A 9,901-nucleotide genomic window follows, 5' to 3' on the forward strand; every position below is an offset into this window, starting at 1 on the left:
AAGGACAGTAGAATGAGATGGACATTATTACACTGTATAGATGTATGATTACACTATTGGTGTGACTCAGCACCATGTACAGTCAGAGGAATGAGAACTTATGTTCCATTTTGTGTATAATGTGTCAAAATGCTTTCTACTGTTATGTATAGTTAATTAGAACAAACTTAAAAATTACAAAGAAATAGCATCAGCAAAAAGGTGATGAGATATAATGGGTATATGGACAAATGATATACCACTCAAATCCCTGTTGGGCCAAAAAAACTTATTCCCCCAGCTAGAGGGTAATGCTGAGATGGTCCCCACTGTAAGCATATGGCACAAAAGTGATGGAGGCAGGAGACAGGAAGCAAACCTCGGATCAGCAAGCTCTTCTTTATTCTGCAAGTGAAGTCAATCCAGCAGGCGGGGGAGGGCTCATTTTCTGGATATGGAAATGGTCCACAGGTTACAGAAGGAGTCTGAGTTCCATAGTTTACAATGAGGGTGAATCAATCACTGGAGACTGCAAACGTGCTGTTCAGACAGTCAGGGACCTAGTTGTGCAGGTTAAAATTTTAACTCAGGAAGGCAGTTGTAAAGTTTGAAACTCCTTGTCACTGGGAGAAGCTCACAACTCAGTGTTCACTGCTAATCTTCTTTCTCTGGGACCCATTGTTACCTAGAGCTTCACTATTTGCTTTCCTCCTTCCAGGACTCATCTGTGATGGGAAAGGATAAAAGTCCAGGGTCCAGTGTTTCAGTATTCACCTCCTCCCTTCAGGACCCATCGTGGTTGGAAAGGGGTAAATGTTTACTTTGGGTGGAGATGCTGGGGCTCCAACCGGGTAAAGGATGAAAGTTTGCTTTTCCCCTCAGGGTCTATTGTTACTGGGAAAGGATGTACTGGGAGAGGTTTAATGTTTGTCTAATTTCCCCTCCCTCCTCCTGAGCAACACTGCCCCCCCCCAGTTTTTCCTGGGGCACTCACTTGTAGGAACATTATCTTCCATCACCCTTCACCCACCTATCAGCCTTCTCTAGGAACTGCATGGAGTCCCGTACCGCAGGTGCTTCATTTTTTCTAGGCACATTCAATCTGGTCAAGGTGGACGTGCCCCCACTAGAGACAGTGCTGCAGGGCTCATTTCCATTTCAGAGCTCCTGAGGGGTCAGCTGAGGCCATCTGCACCTCAACCTAACTTCTTCCTCTGCCCGATTCTGCTTCCCTTTTCATGACTGTTAACCCCCAAAGCACGCTTCAATAAGCTTCTAGCTTGCATGCAAATCTCCATCGCAGAGTCTCCTTCCTAGACACAGGTGATCAATAAATATTACAAGATAGATAAAGATGGACGCATGTCACATTTCAACAAGCAAGAGCCTATCCAGCTAGTACTCACCAAAGGGGTGGTGGGTGGTCTGAAAAGCTAGGATGGTCACCAGTTCATGGCAAACACATCTGAAATTTTCCTTCTATCTCTCCTACTAAGAACAACTTCACCCCTTTCAATCTTCCTGACATCCTCCAAACGTTTTCCCCTATTCCTACCTTCAGGAGCTTTTCATTCCGGGGCTCTAGCCTCCAGATGATTTGTCTGTAAGCAACCAGACCCATTCTTTTGGGGGATCTTCCAGATATTTTCTCTAGCCCACACAGAATGCTCTGACCAGATTCTCAGCATGGTCCTCAGTCTGCCTGAATCAGGTGCTTGTTTAAAATGCAAAACGCAGGCTCCACTCCAGTCCGTCAATTCAGGAAGGGAAGGGAGGGTGGGGAAGGGGTGGGGAGTAAGATCAGCATCTGAACAAGTTCCTCGGGAGGTCCTCATGCCCACTCAAGTTTTAGAATTTGAAAATCTTTTCCTCTGGTGGTCTGGGAGTGTGTTAAAGAGAAACAATGGTACGTGTTTCTGAACTACCTATTGAATCCATTGTTATATGTAATTTGAGAGCTTTATAATTTGTGATGAAAATAGTGTAGACATTTCTTTTTTAATTTTTGTGAGGATATTGGGGCTTCAACTTACTCTCAGTGGTAGGTTAGAGGCGGTCTTAGTCTAGCCAGGCTTCAGGAATCAGACAAATCTGACTATATCTGGGGAGGTTCTGTGGTGTTGGTTGGGTCTAGGGCAGGGTGTTGAGGGACACTTTTTCTAAGACACAGTGGCAACTTGCTGATAGACAGGGGTGGGTTCTGTTGGGTCATTTTCAAAGGCTTAGCTCCACATTTCTAGTCAGCTGTAACTAGAGAAGGAACAAGTATGTAGGACTAAGCTTTAGCCAGGTTGCTGCAAACACAAATTTGCCAAGGGCATTGAAATTTACAGCACTGCAGTTGTTGAAAATACTTTTATAAATACATAAACTCACATTGGAGAAAGGCTAGCCTCTTCAACAAATGGTGCTGGGAAAACTGGAAATCCATATGTAATAGAATGAAATTGAACCCCTATCTCTCACCCTGCACAAAACTCAACTCAAAGTAGGTTAAAGACCTAGGCATCAGAGACCCTGCACTTAAGAAAGAAAAAGCAGGCCCAACTCTCCAACGTGTCGGCTTGGGAACCCAATTCCTTAACAAGACAAAGTGCAAGAAGTAAAATCAAGAATGAATAAATGCGGTGGTATCATACTGAAAATCTTCACAACAAAGGAAACAATCAAGAACAATTAGGAGAAAATCTTTGCCTCCAGTACCTCAGATAAGGCAAGAATTTCCAGGATATACAAAGAACTCAAAAATCTTAACACCATGAAAATAAATAACTCCATCAATAAATGGGCAAAGAAACCGAACTAACACTTCACAGAAGAAGAGGTGCGAATGGTGAACAAATATATGAAAAAATGTTCTACTTCTCTAGTAATTAGAGAAATGCAAATTAAAACTACACGGAGATTCCATCTCACTTCAGTCAGAATGGCAGTTACAAGGAATACAAGTAACAATAAATGTTGGCGAGGATGTGGGGAACATACATTGCTGGTGGGACAGCAAGTTGGTGCAAGCGCTATGAAAAGCAGTATGGTAAGTCCTTAGAGAACCTGGAATGATTTGATCCAGTTATTTCACTCCTTGGTCTATACCCAAAGGATTTTTGAAAACAGCATACTACAGTGATAAAACCACATCCATGTTTATAGCAGCTCAACTCACAATAGCCAAGCTATGGAAACAACCTAGGTGTCCTTCAACTGATAAATGGATAAAGAAAATGTGGTATTTATACACAATGAAATATTACTCAGTCATAAAGAAGAATGAAATTATAGCATTTGCAGGTAAATGGATGGAGCTGGGGAATATCATGCTAAGCGAAATAAGCCAATCCCAAAAAACCAAATGCTGGAAGTTCTCTCTGATTTATGGATGCCCATGCAGAACAAGGGAGGGTGAGGAGAGGAATAGCAGAAAGTCATTGGACTAGACAAAGGAAAATAAAGGGAAGGGAGCAGAGAGGGGAACAGGAAACAGTAGAATTAATTGGACATAACTTTCCTAGCTTTGTATTTGTATACACAGCCAGGGTGACTCCACATCATGTACCACGACAGAGTAAGAAACTAAATAGAATAAGTTATACTCTATGTATGTATGTTCTGCCAAAACACATTCTACTGTCATGTATAACTAAAAATAAAAAAATAAAAATATTTTTAAAAAATCAACTTATTCGAGTTATGAATTGATTGATTGGGCTTAATTAAGCACTCCTCTTTCATATGCACAACTTTTAGACACATAGTCAGCTGTGCAGCCATGACCACAATTGATGCAAGGACAGTTCCCTTATCTCCAAGATCCTATAGTGTTCCATCTGTAGTCTTTCTACCCACTATCCCTGGTGTGAGGCAACCATTGAACTACTTGGTGTCACCATAGATCAGCAGTACCTTTTGCAGAATTTCCTATCCATGGAATCTGCTGAATGAGCTCTTCATTTGAAGCCTATCTTCACTGAATGTAAAATTTTCGGTCACAGTTTTCTCTTTCAGCAAATTTATTTTGCAGTTTCTAATAACTTTTGTGATTGTTCTTATTTTCGTTTCTGTGTGCTGTTTGTTTTTCTCTAGCTTCTCTTAAGAGTCTTGCTTTCTCAACAGTTTCAGGCAATTTGCGTGTGCGTGTGATGTGTAAGTGTGTATAATGCTTGGGATTCTTCAAGCTTCTTGCATCTGTGAATTTATGATTTTCATCAATTTTTTTGCCATTCAGATATTTTTAGTGTCACCATGTCTTCACCTATGAGGTCCAAATAATGATAGTTTCTACTTTATAGGGTTATTATTTAAGATGATGCATTTAGTCGTCTTAGCATAGCATTTGATACTTAAAACATGCTCCAGAAAACTGTTTATGTCAGTAGGATGTAGTATAATTAATTATTCCAACCTGGTCTAATTTGAGATTGAAATGGGGTATTATAAATATTTATGCTGGCACAGGCATAGACCAAGACGATTGCTGACAAACTGGGACATATGGTCATATATGAGAATAAAAGCTGACTGATTCAGCTTCCATTTGTATCTTGGGACACTCTCGTGGTGTAGTGGACCCTCCTCTCCACATCTGTCCCCTTAACAAGTGAATTTCCTCTTAAAGTGAAGCGAGGGGACTTGGATAATTCCTTGAACCAGGACACAATGTAGTTATTTGGTATTCGACAACCTTACTGAGCCTTGGTGCTTTAAAAGTGTTAATTGATAGACTTTATTTTTTAGAGTAGTTTCAGGTTTACAGAAAATTAAGCAGATAGTAAGGGTTCCCACATATCCCTTCTCTCTCTTGCTCACAGACTCCTTTATTATTAACATCTTGCATTAGTGTGGTACATATTTTTTATATAATCCATTAGCCAGTATCTATCCAGTTTTCTTGCATTAGCATTCATTCTTTTGTGGTACATTCTGTGGGTTTTGGCAAATGCATACCACCATGTATCTGCCATTATAGTGCCACACAGGACAATTTCATTGCCTCAACAATCCCCTGTTCTCCACCTATTCACTTCTCTCCTCTAGCCCTAGGGAACTATCAATCTTTTTCTGCCTCTGCAATTTTGCCTTTTCCAGAATGTCATACAATTGTATCCTATAGTACATAGGTTTTTCTGAGGAACTTCTTTTGCATAACAATATGCATTTAAGGTTTCTCTGTATCTTACAGTGGCTATTAGCTCATTTCTTTTTATTGCTAAACAATATTCCCTTGAAAAGATAAAATACTTTGTTTATGCATTCACCTATGGAAGGACATGTTGGCTGCTACTGAATTTTGGCAGTTACTAATAAAGCTGCTCCAAATACTCACATGTGGTTTTTTTTGTGTAGATGTAAGTTTTCCATTCATCTGGGGAAATACCAAGAATCTTGGTGGCTGGATCATGTGGTAAGAGTATGTTTAGTTTTATAAGAAACTGCCAGACTGCCCTCCATAGCAACTGTACCACCAATGAATGAGTTTCTGTTGATCCACTTCCTTGTCAGCATTTAGTATTGTCAGTTTTGTTTTTCGGCCAATCTAGTAAGTGTACAATGGTATCACATTGTGGTTTGAATTTGTAATTCCCTGAGGACATATTACATCGAGTATATTTTTCACAAGCTTATCATCTGTATGTCTTCTTTAGTGGTATGTCTGTTCAGATATTTTTCCTATTTTTAAATTGGGTTTTGGGTTTTCTTATTTTTTAATTTTATGAATTCTTTTTATATTTTGGACACAAGTCCCTTATCAAATATGTATTTGCAAATATATCAGATACATGTTTGCAAAAAACACAGATATACCTTTTGCAAAGTCAATCTGTGGTTTGTCTTTTTATTCTCTATGTCTTGAAATATGTTTATATCCCACCATTTTGGAATCCAATTACATGTCTATTAGACTACCTGATATTTTCCACAAATACTAAAATCTGTTTTATTTTTCAGTCATTTTCTCTGTACATTTCAGTTTAGTTTCAATTATTACATCTTCAAGTTCACAGATCTTTTCTTCTGCACTAATTTTCTATTAATTTCATCTAGTGAATTTCCCTTTCCACACACATGAATATTTTCATCACTAAGAATTTCTTTGTTTCTGTTGGACATTTTTATGTTTTCGATTTCTCATTATTTTAATATTTTCCTTTATATATTTGAGCACATTTATAGGAGCTATTTATATGTCTTTGCCTGCTAATTCCATTATTGCTGTCATTTCTGGATCCATTTCTACTAACTGATTTCCTCCTAAGTTACAGGTCACATTTTGCTGCTTGCTTTTCATGCTTACACATGCTAGATATTTTGAATTTTAGAATATTGAATACTGGATTTTTTTTTTCTTTAAGTAGTGTTAGACTTTGTTTCATAGGCAATAATACTATATGATCAACTTCATCCTTCCAAGGTTTATTTAAAACTGTTAGGGCAGGTTTGGAGTAAACTTTGCCTACTTATTAAGTTTATCTTATTATTAAGGTGTGGCTTTTTGGAGGGTCTACCAAGTGCCCTGGGTACTTTCCACTTTGACTGATCAGAATATCAACGTCTCTCAGACTGCTGAGCTCCGGAAATTGTTCAGGTTAGAGTTTTGCAGCCATTCTTTGCCTAGACTAGAGGAATTTCACCCTATTTTTACCACACAAAAGCTCAGTCTGTTGCTGCACAATGGAAACTCATTAGTGGAGAGGCAAGGCGGTGGTAGAGAAAGAACTTTAATACAATGAACCAGCTCACTGGAAGATGGTGGAATAAAGGGCCATTTTTCCAGGAAGCTGACAGGAGTGGTTTATGGGTAATTGCAACTTGTAGGCACTTTCTCATGGGTGGAGGTTTACAGTCAAATGAGGCACGTCTCATCTTTTAATTTTTTCTTTTCTTTACGTTTCCATATCTTTATTCTATGTATGTTATAGGTGCATTATAATAAGCACTAGTGGGATTCATTGTGACATATCCATACATGCACATAATTTGATCAATCTCATTCCCCTTTCCTTTCCCCTCACTTCCCCTTTCTCTACTCTACTGGTGTCCCTTCTTTTATTTTTGAAATTAGTATGTAAAAGTGGGACCATTGAGAGGCAATCTGATTTTAATATTTTAATCACAAGATGTTTTTCAGTTACGCAAATCTCAACAATAAAGATTATTATTTCCTCCAGCTATCTTGTGACTGACTAGTTTATCGACATGCAGTTCCTGACATATTACACAACGGATAAGCTAGAATAGGCAGCTGCCCAGAGTCTCTGCTGCTGATCACCAAACTCACTATAATGAAAGAAAGAATACTTCACCTAATTGTTGCAAAGGACAAGAGTCACATGAAGTTGAATAGAGAGTCCACCATGAGATCTGGTCTTAATTCTTGGTTTCACTATAAACTAATGGTTTAAGATTAGCAATGAACTGCTGGATGCAGAGGTGCATGCCTGTAATCCTAGCAGCTCAGGAGGCTGAAGCAGGAGGATTGCGAGTTCCAAGCCAGTCTCAGCAACTTAACGGGGCACTTAGCAACTCAGCGATACCCTGTCTCTAAATAAAATATATTAAAAAAAGCACAAATGGTATGCCTTTACGCCATGTACAAACAGAGAAACAACATAAACAACATGTATCCCATTTGTTTACAATAAAAAAATTTTTAAAAAAAGGGGGCTGGCAATGTGGTTCAGTGGTTAAGCACCCCTGGGTTCAATCCCCAGTACCAGGAAAAGGAAAAAATATATATATATTAGCAAAGAACTCAAGAGGAACTCTGACAAAAAGTTTAAAACTCTTTCTCTGCCTGATCAATTCCGGTTGCCTTTGCTTCCCTGAATTTCAGCCTCTGTCTCTTCAATTCGGTGATTCTCTGTGCTTTTCCTGGGACTCCCCTCCCCCCACTACTTTCCTTATGTCAACTCCAGACAGAAAGCCAAAAATGATCCTAAGACTCACTTCATTTGTTTCCTTTTCCTCCAAGAGCACAGGTCCTGTACTCCCGAAAGTCCAATGTTTATAAACAAATATATTTACTACATTTTGTCGAGTTAGAATTAGAGCAGTATCATAATTCTAGTTCCAATTACTAATCATGGTAGAAAGTAGAGTTCCCAATAGTTAATGTCTTAGGATTATGCAATCTTTCTCCAGCTGTGGTTGAGAGCTTATTCTAGCTCTGAGCCAGCACCGTTGACAGCTGCTCAGAAGCCTAGGCAAGAGAGGCCCCCGTGGATCCCACACTTTAAAGAGGCACATGTGTCCACGCAAATGAAGTTACTAGGAGCTGATGGGCAGTGGGAGCTCTGTCCGCTGAGATCTGGTGCTTAGCCCTGACCATGACCCACGTATGACCTGCACTGGTCAGGCACGGGGGATGCTTCTGTCCACCTCTTGCCCCATGTTCCTGACTCAGGATACTACAAAATATAACTTCATCTGAATGCCCTGAGAGTGTCTGGTGTTTTGCCAACTTTAGGGACAGACACTCCTTTAGGGTGTTAGAAGTATCTGAATGTCAGAAGCTTGTAGAAGAAGGACAAATTAACATGCCAAATTCTTCCTCTCAAAAAACTGAATATAATAAACTCTCATTGATCATTTATCATTTGCAAATAGTGCCGATATTTATTTTCTTGCTTCTCCCTGTGTTACAATTTGTGTACCAACATACTCACAAAACTACTATAGTATTCATAACATTTGTACCTGGCAGCTTGAAAATATTTTAACAATTAATATTTATAAAATGTGGATGTATGTGTCTGTATACATAGTACTTATGTAATGTGATACTGATACTTTGCCTCACCAACTAGATAAATATTGAGTCCTAGAATTTTGAATATAGTACATTTTCTTAAAATATTTATTATTAAATAAATATGTAAAAAATAAACTTGTAAAAAGACAAATTTTATAATTCCAGCATTATTTAAATATTTAAATACTTTCAATTTAACATTTTGCTATCAGTAAGTGATAATGTACACTTTGAATTTTAATAGGTAATTTTGAATAGTTCTGAAGAAATATTTCAGAAGTATGAAAATAATTTTAATATTTAATTAAAAAATTTGAAAACATTTATTCAAATTTGTGGACTTTAAATAAGTTATATTTTAATATCTTTGTCACTGGGAATGAGTACAGGTTGAAATCATGATAAATGCAGAAAACATAAAAATGTAGTTCAGTTAAGTAGCCGAAAGGGAAAAATGGATGTCCTTATGACGTGTATTTTCAAGGCAGAAGTATTTGTTAAAGAGAAGGGCTTTTATTTAACAGTTACCTTGATTTGTAACTGCTTAATATTCATACATACGGTGGGAGAGCCCTGGTTAGTATCCTACTCTGAACTCCATGAGTCTGTGGTAGCTTCTGTCGCAAGCAGTGAGTAAGAGAGGAATCACATTTGGTTCCAACAAGTGGACTTTAATCATGCATTGCACACTCAACTTAACATTCCTAATAATAGCAAGTCACAAATACATTGAAGATTCACTCTCTTGTTCACCTAGAGTCCAATCCACATGGACTTACTCAATGCAATGTCTTAGCCAAGAAGTCAGTCAGCAAGACGGAGGGGATCCTTCTCAGTTGTAGCCTCTCTCAGCTCTTTGGATGTCTCTGGCTGTCCTTGGGTGTCCGATAAGCCAGAGGCTGGGTGGCAGTTGTCACTGCGGGAGAGGCGGTCAGTTGTCTGGCCTCGGTGACAATGGTTAATCAGTTATCAGTGATGGAGTGGACAGCAGCCGGGGCAGTCAAGAGACAGAGCGACATGGAGTCCTCTGGTCACGGTGCTGCTGACAGTTTGCTCCAAAAGTCCAGAGGTTTAAGTAGTGATTTTCAGCCCAGTCATGCTCTGGTCTTCATTGATAAAGACCAGAACACGACTATATTAGGAGCCACCACTCAAATCATAGATAAAGGTTCATAT

At 38.8% G+C, this 9,901-nt stretch overlaps 1 long non-coding RNA gene across 2 annotated transcripts in view; it reads right to left on the bottom strand.

The window, feature by feature from the left end:
- Nucleotides 1–9,672, bottom strand: part of LOC124963999 (uncharacterized) — a 164,670-nt gene extending 154,998 nt beyond the window's left edge. For both annotated transcript variants that reach the window (XR_007104874.1, XR_007104875.1), the window contains exon 1: nt 9,505–9,672. This is a non-coding gene — a long non-coding RNA (uncharacterized LOC124963999). The remainder of the gene's footprint in view (nt 1–9,504) is intronic.
- Nucleotides 9,673–9,901: the final 229 nt, after the last annotated feature.

The sequence above is a fragment of the Sciurus carolinensis genome, chromosome 14 (assembly GCF_902686445.1).
Source record: "Sciurus carolinensis chromosome 14, mSciCar1.2, whole genome shotgun sequence".
NCBI classification, from domain to species: Eukaryota; Metazoa; Chordata; class Mammalia; order Rodentia; family Sciuridae; genus Sciurus; species Sciurus carolinensis.